Here is a 14,550-nt window from a genome sequence, read left to right as displayed (position 1 = left end):
GACCTACTTTAAGTCTGTTGGTGTTGCCAATTGTGACGGGGCTCGGATTTTGGCTGGGTTCGCTTTGATTCCTCTATTGGAAACAATGAACCCGAGCAGTTTCTCGGCTGGAACGCCGAAAACACATTTTTCTGGATTGAGTCATATGTCATATGTTCGGAGGTTGTCAAATGTGAGGCGTAGATCGTCCACCAATAATTCGACGTGTTTAGTCTTGATGACCACGTCGTCTGCATATGCCTCCACTGTCTTGCCGATTTGTTTTGCCAAACATGTTTGGATCATGCGTTGGTAAGTGGCACCAGTGTTTTTGAGCCCAAAGCGCATAGTGTTGAAGAAAAAGGCCCATACGGGGTAATAAATGTCGTTGCGGGCTGGTAGGACTCTGATACATCTCCAACGTATCTAATTCTCCAAACACTTTTGTCCTTGTTTTGGACTCTGACTTGCATGATTTGAATGGAACTAACCCGGACTGACGCTGTTTTCAGCAGAACTGCCATGGTGTTATTTTTGTGCAGAAATAAAAGTTCTCGGAATGACCTGAAAATCCATGGAGACACGTTCTGGAATTAATGAAAAATATTGGAGAAAGAATCAGCATCACGGGGCCCACACCCTGCCCACGAGGGTGCAGGGCGCCCCCTCCCCCCTCGGGGGCGCGCCCCCTGCCTCGTGGGCCCCTTGGGACTCCACCGACCTCAAACCCAACTCCATGTACTCACTTTCGGGGAGAGAAAAATCAAGGAGAAGGATTCATCACGTTTTACGAGATGGAGCCGCCGCCAAGCCCTAGTCTTCCTCGGGAGGGCTGATCTGGAGTCCATTGGGGGCTCCGGGGAGGGGGATCCATTGCCATCATCATCATCAACCAGCCTCCATCACCAATTTCATGATGCTCACCACCGTGCTTGAGTAATCTCATCATAGGCTTGCTGCACGGTGATGGGTTGGATGAGATTACCATGTAATTGAGTTAGTTTTGTTAGGGTTTGATCCCTAGTATCCATTATGTTCTAAGATTGATGTTGCTATGACTTTGCTATGCTTAATGCTTGTCACTAGGGCCCGAGTGCCATGATTTCAGATCTAAACCTATTATGTTTTCATGAATATATGTGAGTTCTTGATCCTATCTTGCAAGTCAATAGTCACCTACTATGTGTTATGATCCGGCAACCCCGAAGTGACAATAATCGGGACCACTCCCGGTGATGACCGTAGTTTGAGGAGTTCATGTATTCACTAAGTGTTAAAGCTTTGGTCCGGTACTCTATTGAAAGTAGGCCTTAATATCCCATAGTTTCCAATAGGACCCCGCTGCCATGGGAGGGTCGTACAAAAGATGTCATGCAAGTTCTTTTCCATAAGCACGTATGACTATATTCAGAATACATGCCTACATTACATTGATGAACTAGAGCTAGTTCTGTATTAACAATGTTATAACTATTGCATGAGGAATCGCATCCGACATAATTATCCATCATTGATCCATTTCCTACGAGCTTTTCACATATTGATCTTTGCTTAGTTACTTTTCCGTTGCCACTGTTACGGTTGCTACAAAAACTACTACTGTTACTTTTTCCACCGTTACCGTTACTTCCATACTACTTTGCTACTAAATATTTTGCTGCAGATATTAAGTCTTTTAGGTGTGGTTGAATGGCTAATACTTGAGAATATTCTTTGGCTCCCCTTGCGTCGAATCAATAAATTTGGGTTGAATACTCTACCCTCAAAAACTGTTGTGATCCCCTATACTTGTGGGTTATCAAGACTATTTTCTGGCGCCGTTGCCGGGGAGCATAGCTCTATTCTTTGAGTCACTTGGGATTTATATCTGTTGATCACTATGAGGAACTTGAAAGATGAAAGAACCAAGATTTTTCCCTCAACTACAAGGGGGGGTAAGGAACTGCCATCTAGCTCTGCACTTGATTCACCTTCTGTTATGAGTAAATTTGCGACACCTACACCTGTTATTGATTCTGATATGTCGCATGTTATTGATGATGCCACTTCTGCTATGCATGATGCTTATGGTGAAACTACTTTTATGCTTGATAATACTATGCCATTAGGTGAATTTCTTGATGAACAACTTGCTAGGGTTAGAGAGAATGAAACTATTGAAACAGATAATATTGATGAAACTGATGATGAATATTCTCCCCCTATATATGAATTTCCTGATGTGCCTGAGGGTTATGTTATGGATGAAGAAACTGCTAGAGACCTTTTTGCTTGCAAAGATAGATATGATCTTAAGAAACAGTTAGCTAAGTTGAAAGAAAAGTCTTTGAATGCTAGAATGAAATATGACCCTACTTTTGCTACTTCACATATCTGTATTTCTGATAAGGATTATGATTTCTCTATCGATCCTGAGTTAATTACTTTGGTTGAATCTGATCCTTTTCATGGCTGTGAATTTGAAACTATTGTGGCACATCTTACTAAAGTGAATAATATAGCCACCCTATTCACTCATGAGGAAAAAATTCGTTAGTACTATATCCTTAAGTTATTTCCGTTCTCATTAAAGGGTGATGCTAAAACATGGTTTAATTTTCTTGCTCTTGGTTGTGTGTGTAGTCCCCAGGATATGATTTAGTACTTCTCTGCTAAATATTTCCCCGCTCATAAGAAACAATCTGCCTTAAGGGAAATATATAATTTTGTGCAAATTGAAGAAAAGAGTCTCCCACAAGCTTGGGGGAGGCTTCTCCGATTACTTAATGCTTTGCCTGATCATCCTCTCAAGAAAAATGAAATACTTGATATCTTTTATAATGGACTAACCGATGCTTCCAGAGACCACCTGGATAGTTGTGCTGGTTGTGTTTTCAGGGAAAGCACTGTTGAGCAAGCTGAATTGCTATTGAATAATATATTGAGTAATGATAATGATTGGACACTTCCTAAACTAATTCCTAAGCCAACTCCGAAGAAGAGGGGTATTCTATTTCTCGGTCCTGAAGATATGCAAGAGGCAAAGAAATCTATGAAAGAAAAGGGTATTAAAGCTGAAGATGTTAAGAATTTACCACCTATTGAAGAAATACATGGTCTTAATAACCCGACATAGGTAGTAAAGGTAAATTCTCTCTATAGATTTGATGAAGGTGATATTCCTCGTAATAAGTCTGCTAGCCAATGCTTGGATGAGTTTGATAATTTTATTGTTAAACAAGAAAACTTCAATGCTTATGTTGGTAGACAATTGAAACATAATGCTTATATGGTTGAACACTTGAGTGATTATATGTCTAGAGTTAAAGGTGACCTTAGACTTATTAGTAAACATGCTTCTATGGTTACCACTCAGGTAGAACAAGTGCTTAAAGCACAAGATGATTTGCTCAATGAATTAAATAATAAGAAAAATGATAATGATGTTAGAGTTATGACTAGAGGGGGTAGAATGACTCAGGAACCTTTGTATCCTGAGGGCCACCCTAAGAGAGTTTATCAAGATTCTCAGAGAACTAATGTTAAGGCACCTAGTCCTTCTAAGAAGAAGAAAAATAAAAATGATAGGCCTTTGCATGCTTCTAGTGAACCTGTTGTTGACACACCTGAGAATCCCAATGATATTTCTATTTTTGATGCTAAAACACAATCTGGTAATGAACATGAACCTAGTGATAATGATAATGATGATGTTCATGTTGATGCTCAACCTAGCAATAACAATGATGTAGAGATTGAACCTGCTGTTGATCTTTATAACCCACAATCAAAGAATCAACATTATGGTAAGAGAGACTTCATTGCTAGGAAGCACGGTAAAGAAAGAGAACCATGGGTTTAGAAACCCATGCCTTTTCCTCCTAAACCATCCAAGAAAAAGGACGATGAGGATTTTGAGCGCTTTGCTAAAATGATTAGACCTATCTTTTTGCATATGTGTTTGACTGATATGCTTAAAATGAATCCTTATGCTAAGTATATGAAAGATATTGTTACAAATAAAAGAAAGATACCGAAAGCTGAATTTCCACCATGCTTGCCAATTATACTTTTAAAGGTGGAATACCAAAGAAACTAGGAGATCCAGGAGTACCAACTATACCATGCTCCATTAAAAGAACCTATGTTAAAACTGCTTTATGTGATCTTGGAGCCGGTGTTAGTGTTATGCCTCTCTCTTTATATCGTAGACTTGATTTGAATAAGTTGACACCTACTGAAATATCTTTGCAAATGGCCGATAAATCAACTGCTATACCTGTCGGTATTTATGAGGATGTGCCTGTTGTGGTTGCAAATGTTACTATTTTAATGGACTTTGTTATTCTTGATATTACCGAGGACGATAGTATGTCGATTATCCTTGGTAGACCCTTTTTGAATACTGCAAGGGTTGTTATTGATTGCAACAAAGGCAATGTCACTTTTCATGTTAATGGTAAAGAGCATACGGTACACTTTCCGAGGAAACAACCTTAAGTCCGCAGTATCAATTCTATTGGAAAAATCTCAATGATTACTATTGGAGGTTTTGAACTCCCTCTTCCTACTGTCAAGAAGAAATATGATATTCTTATTGTTGGGGACATGCATATCCCCGTTGAGAGAAAGAAAATGATGAAGAGATTGTTGAGGAGCTCTTCGAGCCGAAGCTCAAAGGATAAGCAGAATGAGGAGAAGAAAAAGCCCAAATACAATCTTCCTCGCACTACGGAGGTTCGTCGTGCGAATGGCCTTGTGATGTGTTCTTGAGAGCTGCCGGAATTTACGATGACTTTTATTACTTGGCTGAGAATGCAGGCCTCACCGACTTCCTCCACGACCAGCGCGAACAATATCTCCTACTCACTAATATTTTCGTGCAAATTTTTTATTTTCATGCTAAGAAATCACCACCTTCATTGGAGTTTCACTTATATGATGAGGTTAAGGAGATGTCACTCCATGGTTTTTGTCGGTTCTGCAAGATACCCTTTGTGGGTAGCTTCGAGGAACCACATCGTAGTGATGTGGATGGATTTATTGAAAGAATTGTTGTAGGGGAAACGAGTAAAGCTTCCGATGCAAGAATTACTAGTATACATTTTCCTGTTCTACGTTACTTTGCGATATTTGCTAGTGGCTGCTTAATTGGTCACAGGAACAGTGGAAATCTTAGTGCTCTTGATCTTGTCATTTGGCGCCATGCTTTGTTTCGTGATACAACTTTCAGCTTAGGCACTATTGTTGCTAAACGATTAAGTCTGAACCGTACAAAGGGCCCCATCTTCAGAGGCATCTTTGCTTCACGCCTTGCTAAACACTTTGAGATACCTATTAGGCATTATGAGAAAGAGGAAAAGTTGCTACCCCCTATTTTTCTAGATTATAAGAGTATGGTAGCACATGAATTTGTTGTTAAAAATAATAAGAAGATGCTTAAGTATAATTTGATATTTGATAAAACCCACTGCGAGACTATTACCTTGCCTGCACCCTCTTTGTTTAACATACTTTCAGGCACGTACCTCATCTTACCCGAGGCCATTTATGCATACTGGAGGCTGACACATGTCCCAGAGCCTGAGCCTGAGCCACCACTTGACCCTTATCGACAGTCTGTTTATCAGTGGGATCCGGAGGAGATCGCCAACCAGTGGCACCCTGAGGACCCTCCTCAGTACACCAGAGAGAGTAGCTTCGATCCGTGGCCATAGACCAACTTAGGCTAAAAGCCTAAGCTTGGGGGAGTACGTATTTCTCACCGACATTACATTCATGTTCACACACTCATTCTCGTTGTCGGTGCTCATACTTTTTCATTGTACTATCCATGCTAGTTTATTTTTTTTCTTTCTAAGCCTTCTTCTTGTATGTTTGAAAAACCTTAAGAAAAAACAAAAAAATAGTTGTAGCTTTTAGCTAGTTTACTTTCCATGCCTGTAGTAGTAGTAGTAATTAAAAGAAAACCCAAAAGGATCTCTCGTTCTTCTTTTGCTTGTTGGGAGCTTTCCCGTGTAAATAGTTCTATTTATTTTCTTATTCTTTGGGGGTCGAGAGGAGAAGACCATGATGAAAATGTTGAGTGGCTCTCATATGCATTATTGTTGATTTAACCAAGATCCCATATTACCTTGTCTTCTCCCTTGTATTAAATGCTTGCAGATTCTAGCTTAGTCCAATGCACGTGCACTATTATTATTATCCGCACCATTCAGTCATGCGAGTGAAAGGCAATAACGACGATATATGATGGACTGAGTGAGATGAGAGAAGCTGGTATGAACTCGACCTATCTTGTTTTTGTCACTGTTACCGTTACTTCCATACTACTTTGCTACTAAATATTTTGCTACAGATATTAAGTCTTTCAGGTGTGGTTGAATTGATAACTCAATCGCTAATACTTGAGAATATTCTTTGGCTCCCCTTGTGTCGAATCAGTAAATTTGGGTTGAATACTCTACCCTCGAAAAATCTTGCAATCCCCTATACTTGTGGGTTACCAGACTCCTTCATCTGAATCTGATGGTATCTGGAGTAGGCGTCAAGAAAACACAATGAGTCGTGTCCCGCGGTTGTGTCAATAATTTGGTCAATGTAGGGCAGTGGGAAGGGGTCCTTAGGGCAAGCTTTACTGAGGTCTTTGAAATCGACACAAAGGCGCCAGGATTTATCCTTCTTCGGCACCATGACCAGGTTGGCTAGCCAGTCCGGGTGCTTGATTTCTCTAATGAACCCGACCTCAAGTAGTTTGGCTAGCTCCTTCCCCATAGCTTGTCGTTTCGGTTTGGAAAATCACCGCAGCGTTTGCTTGACTGGTTTGAACCCCTTTATTATATTGAGGCTATGTTCGGCCAGTCTGCGTGGGATCCTGGGCATGTCCGAAGGGTGCTAGGCAAAGATGTCCCAATGTTTGCGCAAGAATGCTAGTAGGGCAGTGTCGACCATCGGATACAGCTGTGCTCCAACGGATGCTCTTTTGTTAGGATCCGTCAGGTGCACTTGGAATTTGACTATTTCATTAGCTGGTTTGAAAGAGGTGGATTTGGGCCTCTTGTCGGGGATCACATCATCTTTGTCCACTGTGGAACGCAGGGTGGTTAGCTCTTCAGCCATGAGGGCCTCGGATAGTGCCTCGAGGGCCAAGGATGCAGTTTAGTTTTCGGCACAGAGTGCTATATCCGGATCACTGGTGATAGTGATCACTCCATTGGGCCCTGGCATTTTAAGCTTCATGTACCCATAATGGGGTATGGCTTGGAAGCGTGCGAAAGCGTCCCGCCCCAAGAGGGCATGATATCCTCTCTTGAAAGGGGCCACGTGGAAGAGAAACTCTTCGGACCTATAATTCCCAGGCGTGCCGAATACTACGTCAAGTTTAATTTTCCCTGAGCATCGTGATTCTCGATTGGGGATGATGCCTCGAAAGGTGGTACTGCTTTGCTCGATGCGGTTCTTGTCCATTTGCATTTTATCGAGCGTGTCCTCATAGATGAGGTTAAGTCCGCTACCACCATCCATGAGCACTTTGGTGAGTCGAAAGCCATCCACAATTGGGTTTAAGACCAAGGCGGCTGGTGCTTGAACTGATCGGGCCCTTGGTTCGTCGTCGGCGGTGAAAGTTATGGCCGTGTCGTTCCAAGGGTTCATTGCGATTACTTGGTTGACTTCGGCGAGGTCGCAGAGTGCCCTTTTACGTTGATTATTTGAAGAGAAGGTCTCGAAGACCGTAAAGACGTTGAGATTGTCATCCTCCGAAGAATGCTTCTCTGGAGTAGTACTGGTGAGGATAGCCTCACCGCTTTTAGCCACTTTCCGGAGTACCCAACATGCCCAATGGTTGTGCGTTGGTTTGGTGCTCGGCGTCACATGTATTTGACAAGGCTTGCCGAGTAGTTCGTCAAGGATGGTTCTCTGTCCCGTGAAGGGTTTGTTTTCCTTGTCAATGGGCTTGTAATCGGATGCCTTGTAAGGGTGCATCCGTTTTGCCCATACGGTGGGTTGTTTAAAGGCAAGAGGTTCCCATCGGGCTGTGTGGGCCTTCCATGTGCTTTCCATCACGCAGTACTTCTGTACTATGTGTGCTAATTCTGTAAAGTGTTGTATGCAGCGGCGGTTGAGGGCGTTGAGAATTCCCTCGTCCGTACAGTTACGACAAAAAACTAAAACCGCGTCGTCGTCACAGCAAACTTTAATCTTGTTTTTAACAAGGAGGAATCTGGCCCAAAAGTGATGGACCGTTTCCTGAGGTTGCTACCGTACATACATTAGGTCACATATGTCTGGAGGGCCCGAATTACTTGGGAATATTGATTGTGGTGGGTGGGTGGGCTAAAACCCGAATCCTGACCCGAGATTGAATCCGGAGCTTGAAGAATCTCCGAGGTCACCAGCTCAGGACCAGGAAGGTCCATGTGACTTCCGAGCTCAATGCCTGATCCGTTCGAAGGACATGGAGTCTCCTCCCGAGGATGGGTGTCCGGTTCGAAGTGCTCGGAAATCCGAACATAGCTGGTTTTTAACTTAGGGGAAGAAGCGTTCTCGGCTCGTTCCTCAACGACTGCTACCAGATGGGTGATCGGTGGGGACTTGATTTCCCTCTGATCGGGTTTAAGCCTGATCCGATCATAGTCTATTGCAAGGCCAAGGGCGGCGATGCGATCGAGTAGCTCGTTCAAGGACGAGATATCTGCCGGATCCATCTTTTCGAAGTGTTCGAGGCCGACATAGAGATGATGTTTGGCAATTATGGGGGCGATGTTGGCTTAATGGCCGAGCGAGCGCCCATGGAAAAACCACCAATCTGGAGGACCTGTCCTGGAGTTAGGGCCCTTCCAGGAGTGATATCATCATTGATGACAAGGCGAGCCATCGATCCTTCTATCTACAACATAATGGAACTCTCAATGGAAGCACCAATGTCTGTGTCAAAATCGGCCGATCTCGGGTAGGGGGTCCCGAACTGTGTGTCTGAGGATCGAAGGTAACAAGGGACAAGTGGGACACAATGTTTACCCAGGTTCGGGCCCTCTTAATGGAGGTAAAACCCTACGTCCTGCTTGATTGTATTCAATGAGTATAGGGGTTACAAGAGTGGATCTACCTCGAGATCGTAATGGCCAAACCCTATATGTCTAGCCTATGTGAATTCTGATTGCCTCTACGGACTAACCCCTCCGGTTTATACACACACCGGAGGGGCCTAGGGTTGCACAGAGTCGGTCTGTGGAAGAAGGAAATTCCATATCCGGACACCAATCTTGTCATCCAGGCATAGGAGAGTCCTACCCAGACACGGGGGAAAGCCTTCTGCTTTGTATCTTCACGGCCCATCAGCCCGGCCCATATCGAATAGCCCGGACACCCGAGGACCCCCTAATCTAGGACTCCCTCACCCGGGCCCAAAGTGACAAGCATTAAGCATGGCAAAATCATAGCAACATCAAACTCAGAACATAGTGGATACTAGGGATCAAGCCCTAACAAAACTAACTAGATTACGTGATGAATCTCATCCAACTCCTCACCGACTAGCGAGCCTACGAAGGAATTACTCACTCCCGACGGGGAGCATCATGGAATTGGCGATGAAGAAGGGTTGGTGATGATGAAGATCGAAGGTCCCCCTCTCCGAAGCCCCAAACAGACTCTAGATCTGGCCTCTCGATGAAGAACAGGAGGTGACGGCGGCCACATCTTATGGAATGCGATAACTCTTTTTCCCTAAAAATTTTCTGGAAAAATAGGATTTTATAGTGTAGGTTTCAGGGTCTGTGGGGCCACCGGGTGGGGACAGCCCACCTGGGCGTGCCTGGAGGGGGGCACCCTGGTGGGTTGTGCCCGCCTAGGTGCCCCCCTTCGGTGGTTCTTGGCTCCAGAAGTTCTCTTTTATTGTATAAAAAATTCTCGCAAAGTCTCGTTCCATTCCGAGAACTTTTATTTCTACACAAAAACGATACCATGGTAGTTCTGCTGAAAACAACATCAGTTCGGGGTTAGTTTCATTCAAATCATGAAAATTAGAGTCCAAAACAAGAGGAAAAGCATTAGGAAAAGTAGATACGCTGGAGACGTATCAACTCCCCAAGCTTAAACCTTTGCTTGTCCTCAAGCAATTCAATTGATAAATTGAAAGTGAAAAAGAAAAACTTTTACGAACTCTTTTGCTCTTGTTTGCATAAATAAGCTTAAACATCACCCAGGTTTTCAGTCAACATTATAACTAACCATGCCGACAATAACTCTTAAAAATTATATTAACTCATATCTATGACATAATCGGCTAGTGAGCAATAATAAGATATCTCAAACAGCAACACATTATCAAAACAACTATGATATAATATGACAATAGTGGTATCTCGCTCGCCCTTTCTGAGACCACAAAACATAAATGCAGAGCACCTCCAAAGTTCAAGCAGCGACTAAACATTGTAATTCATGGTAGAAAAGATCCAGTCATGATGCACCCAACATTAGCTACACACAATGCATCAGCATGACAGCAGTGCTCTCAGGTTCTGGCACTTATTTTAGAAGGTGATGACACAACATAAAAGTAAATTGATAGTCCCTTCGCAGAGGGAAGTAGTGATTTGCAGAGGTGCCAGAGCTCAAGTTTTTAAAATAGAGGTAAATGATATTTGAGACATGCACCCTTCTTGTTTACTTCACGACCATCAGTTATCAATATCTTCCATGCTAAGCACGCTAGTGGCGGTTCCCAAGCGATAAAGTAAAGTTTATGACTCCGTTGGAGTTTTTGTTTGATTATTTGTAAACTTTTTTGTTTGCAGTTTGGGACTGGGAATCCCTATTACCACCCTTTTCTCATGCAGTGGCGAGTGAATAAACACTCAACCTGAGAATAACCCGCTTAGCATGGAAGATACCGACTACCTCATGTCGTTCCATGAACGATCCAGGCACACAAAAAGGATATTTATTTAAAGTTTTTAGAGGTGGCACATGCAAATTTACTTAGGACGGCAGGGTAATACCGCATATAGGTAGGTATGGTGGACTCATGTGGAATAACATGGGTTCAAGGTTTTTAATGTACAAGCATAATTCCCACTTAGTACATGTGAAGGCTAGCAAATAGGTTGAGAAGCGGCCAGCTAGAGAGCAACAATGGTCTTGAACATGCATTATGCATAAGTAACATTGGACACTAGCATGAGTAGGATATGAACACCATGAACATAAATATCATAGAGGCTATGTTGGTTTTGATTCAACTACATGCATGAGCATGTGCCAAGTCAAGCCACTCGAACATTCAGAGGAGGATACCATATCATCATACTACATCACAATCATTTTAACGCAATGTTGACATCCAAGATAAATCATTATCCACTCCTAGCTACTTATGCATGGCAGAGAAACTATAATCCCTAATTGTCATTGCAAACATGTTTAATCACAATGGGCTGAAGCATGGATACTTGGTTAAACATATTTACAAAAACAGAACAAGTCGTGTTCATACCCATTTCTCTCTTCCACGACCAATTCATCAAATATCGTCATTATTGCCTTTCACTTGCATGACCAAACGATATGAAAATAATAATAGTGCAAGAGTGCCGTGGACTAAGCTGGAATATGAAAACATGTTATTCAAAAGGAGAATACAAGGTAATATGGGCTCTTTGTTAGATCAACAATAATGCATATGAGAGCCACTCAACATTTTCATCGTGGTCTTCTCCTCGGTACGACTCAATAAAAAGAAAAGAAACTTAGAGAAACAGTCTGAAATATTTTTGGAGTTTTTGGTTTTCTTGAACAAGCAAATAAAAGGGAAAAGCAAAAACGAGAAAAACTATTTACACGGGAAAGCTCCCAACAAGCAAAAGAAGAACAAGGAAATCTTTTTGGGTTTTCTTTTTAGTGCTACAGCTAACTACTCTAGAATTAAAAATCAAAAAGAAGAAGGAAATATTTTTGGATTTTCTGAAAGTTTTTCAAACACATAATAATAAAGAGAGAAAATAAATCTGACATGGATGATACAATGAAAAAGTGTGGACACCGACAACTGGAATGAAATGTGTGAACATGAATGTAATGTCGGTGGGAATACGTACTCCCCAAGCTTAGGCTTTTGGCCTAGCTTAGTAATCAGTCAGTAGCATGGATAATGGTCGGGGTGGTAGCTCACGGAGGCTCTCGGTGCGGATGCCTCAGCCTGCTGTGCGACCACAACCGCTGCGTTATGAGCTTGGGCCTCGCTCTCTAGAACAAAGTATCTTCCCCTACTACGATAATCAAAGAGAGCAGGCGCAGGCAAATATGTGTGCACAATAGAATCTTTATTAAACAACAATTTATAGGTAAAATTATGGGGTTCACCTTTAAGGATCTTATGGCGTTTCATAGCATCAAAGTATAAATATTGCGTGGGTAAAATAGGGTCATAGGGCAAAGGTGCAACACCAAACTCTCGTGCTAAACGTGTGGCATAAATGCCACCAGAGAAATAACCACTATTAGTGTTGTGTTGCAACCTGCGTGCGACAATCGCTCTAAGATTATAACTTCTATCACCGGTGAGAGCGGTGCGTAGGAGGCTCAAGTCTGGAGCACAAAGTGTACTACAATCTTGTTTGCCTACCATACATTTTCCATTAAATAATGCGAAGTACTGAATTGTGGGAAAATGAGTGCTCTTCATTCTACCTTGCGTCACTCCCCTAGTCTCAGCGTAGCAAAGATTAGTCAGGAATGCTTGAAACTCGGACCTTGGTTGTTCATCTAGCGAACCCTAGAATGGGATTTTGAAATGTTGACCAAATCTCTCTAGTGATATGGTAAAAGGATTTTCATACAGTTTAAATGACACCCTAGACTCAGAGAGATGGAATTCAAATCCTTTGACAAATGATTCAGTGGGAGTGTGGTGTTGATTGCACTTATCTGAAATGTAGGGACCAAGGTCGGCATTGTGAACATATTGCTCAAATTCCTCCTTGATGCCCACACTCACCATCTAATCATCGCACAGCCATAGGCATGTTTTGGTGGCGGCATCTCGTATGGAACTTTCACTTGGTTCAACATAAAACCGACGAGCGGAGCTGTCACTAGAGGATGCCCCCGAGGATCTCCTCCTCTAAGAACTCCTTCCAAAAAGGTTCATCATGTTCGCGTACAATTTTCTAAAGAAAGAAATTTTTGGGTGACAAAAATTTATCAACAAAACTTTACAAGATTGATAACAACTACTCACAGGGATACATAGAGGCCAAGCAAGCATTCAAACTACTTAGAACTCTAAGAATTCAACATGCAAGCTCATCTACAGCAGCACCAAGAGTAGCTAATTATTCAAAATATAAACCACTAAAACAAAAACTAATTGGAAAAACGGAGGATTCACATTGAAAGTGCAACTATCCCTAGGTGGTTTTGGTAATTCATAACAACATATAGCTCATTGAGCTAATGCTATTCCAAGATGATTATTTCAGGAAAGCTCAATGATTGGCATGGCATGGATGTGAAAGTGGAACCCTCAAAATGCTAAGGACAAAGGATTGGCTCAAGCTCAAAAGCTCAAGACTCTTCATTTTATATTTTAGTGATCCAAGATCACATTGAGTCTTTAGGAAAAGCCAATACTATCAAGGAGGGATGAGGTGTTGCTTAATGAGCCTCTTGCTTCATGTGCTTAGTGATATGCTCCAAAACCCTCAACTACTTTCCCATATCCACAAATGACCTAAACCCTAAGCCAAACTCGGTCATATCGATTCTTTCTATCCGGCGCCACCGAGTTTCACTTGTCATAAGCCACTGCCAAACCCTAGCAATTCGGTTCTACCGATAGGGATCTCGGTCTCACCGAGATGGGATTGCAAACTCTCTGTTTCCCTTTCGTAACTTTTCGGTCTCACCGAAAGAGCGAATCGGTCCCACCGAGATTGCAATGTAAATTCAGTGTTTCCTTTTTGTAACTTTTCGGTCTCACCGAAAGAGCAAATCGGTCCCACCGAGTTTGCCTGACCAACTCTCTGGTTAGCTAATTACCAAAATCGGTCTCACCGAGTTTGTGTAATCGGTGTCACCGAGATTACGTTATGCCCAAACCCTAACCATATCGGTCCTACCGAGTTGCATGTCAGTCCCACCGAAAATCTCTAACGGTCACTAGGTTTACCTTTTCGGTCTGACCGAGTTTGTTGATTCGGTCCCACCGAGATTGGAAAACTGTGTGTAACGGTTGGATTTTGTGTGGAGGCTATATATACCCCTCCACCTCCTCTTCATTCGTGGAGAGAGCCATCAGAACACATACACAATTCCAACTCATATGTTCTGAGAGAGAACCACCTAATCATGTGTTGAGACCAAGATATTCCATTCCTACCATATGAATCTTGATCTCTAGCCTTCCCCAAGTTGCTTTCCACTCAAATCTTATTTCCACAAAATCCAAATCCTATGAGAGAGAGTTGAGTGTTGGGGAGACTATCATTTGAAGCACAAGAGCAAGGAGTTCATTACCTACACACCATTTGTTACTTCTTGGAGAGTGGTGTCTCCTACATTGGCTAGGTGTTACTTGGGAGCCTCCGACAA

The sequence above is a fragment of the Triticum urartu genome, chromosome 4A (assembly GCF_056163025.1).
Source record: "Triticum urartu cultivar PI428250 chromosome 4A, HENAU_Tu73, whole genome shotgun sequence".
In the NCBI taxonomy this organism is placed as follows: domain Eukaryota; kingdom Viridiplantae; phylum Streptophyta; class Magnoliopsida; order Poales; family Poaceae; genus Triticum; species Triticum urartu.
This window is presented reverse-complemented; position numbering follows the sequence as displayed.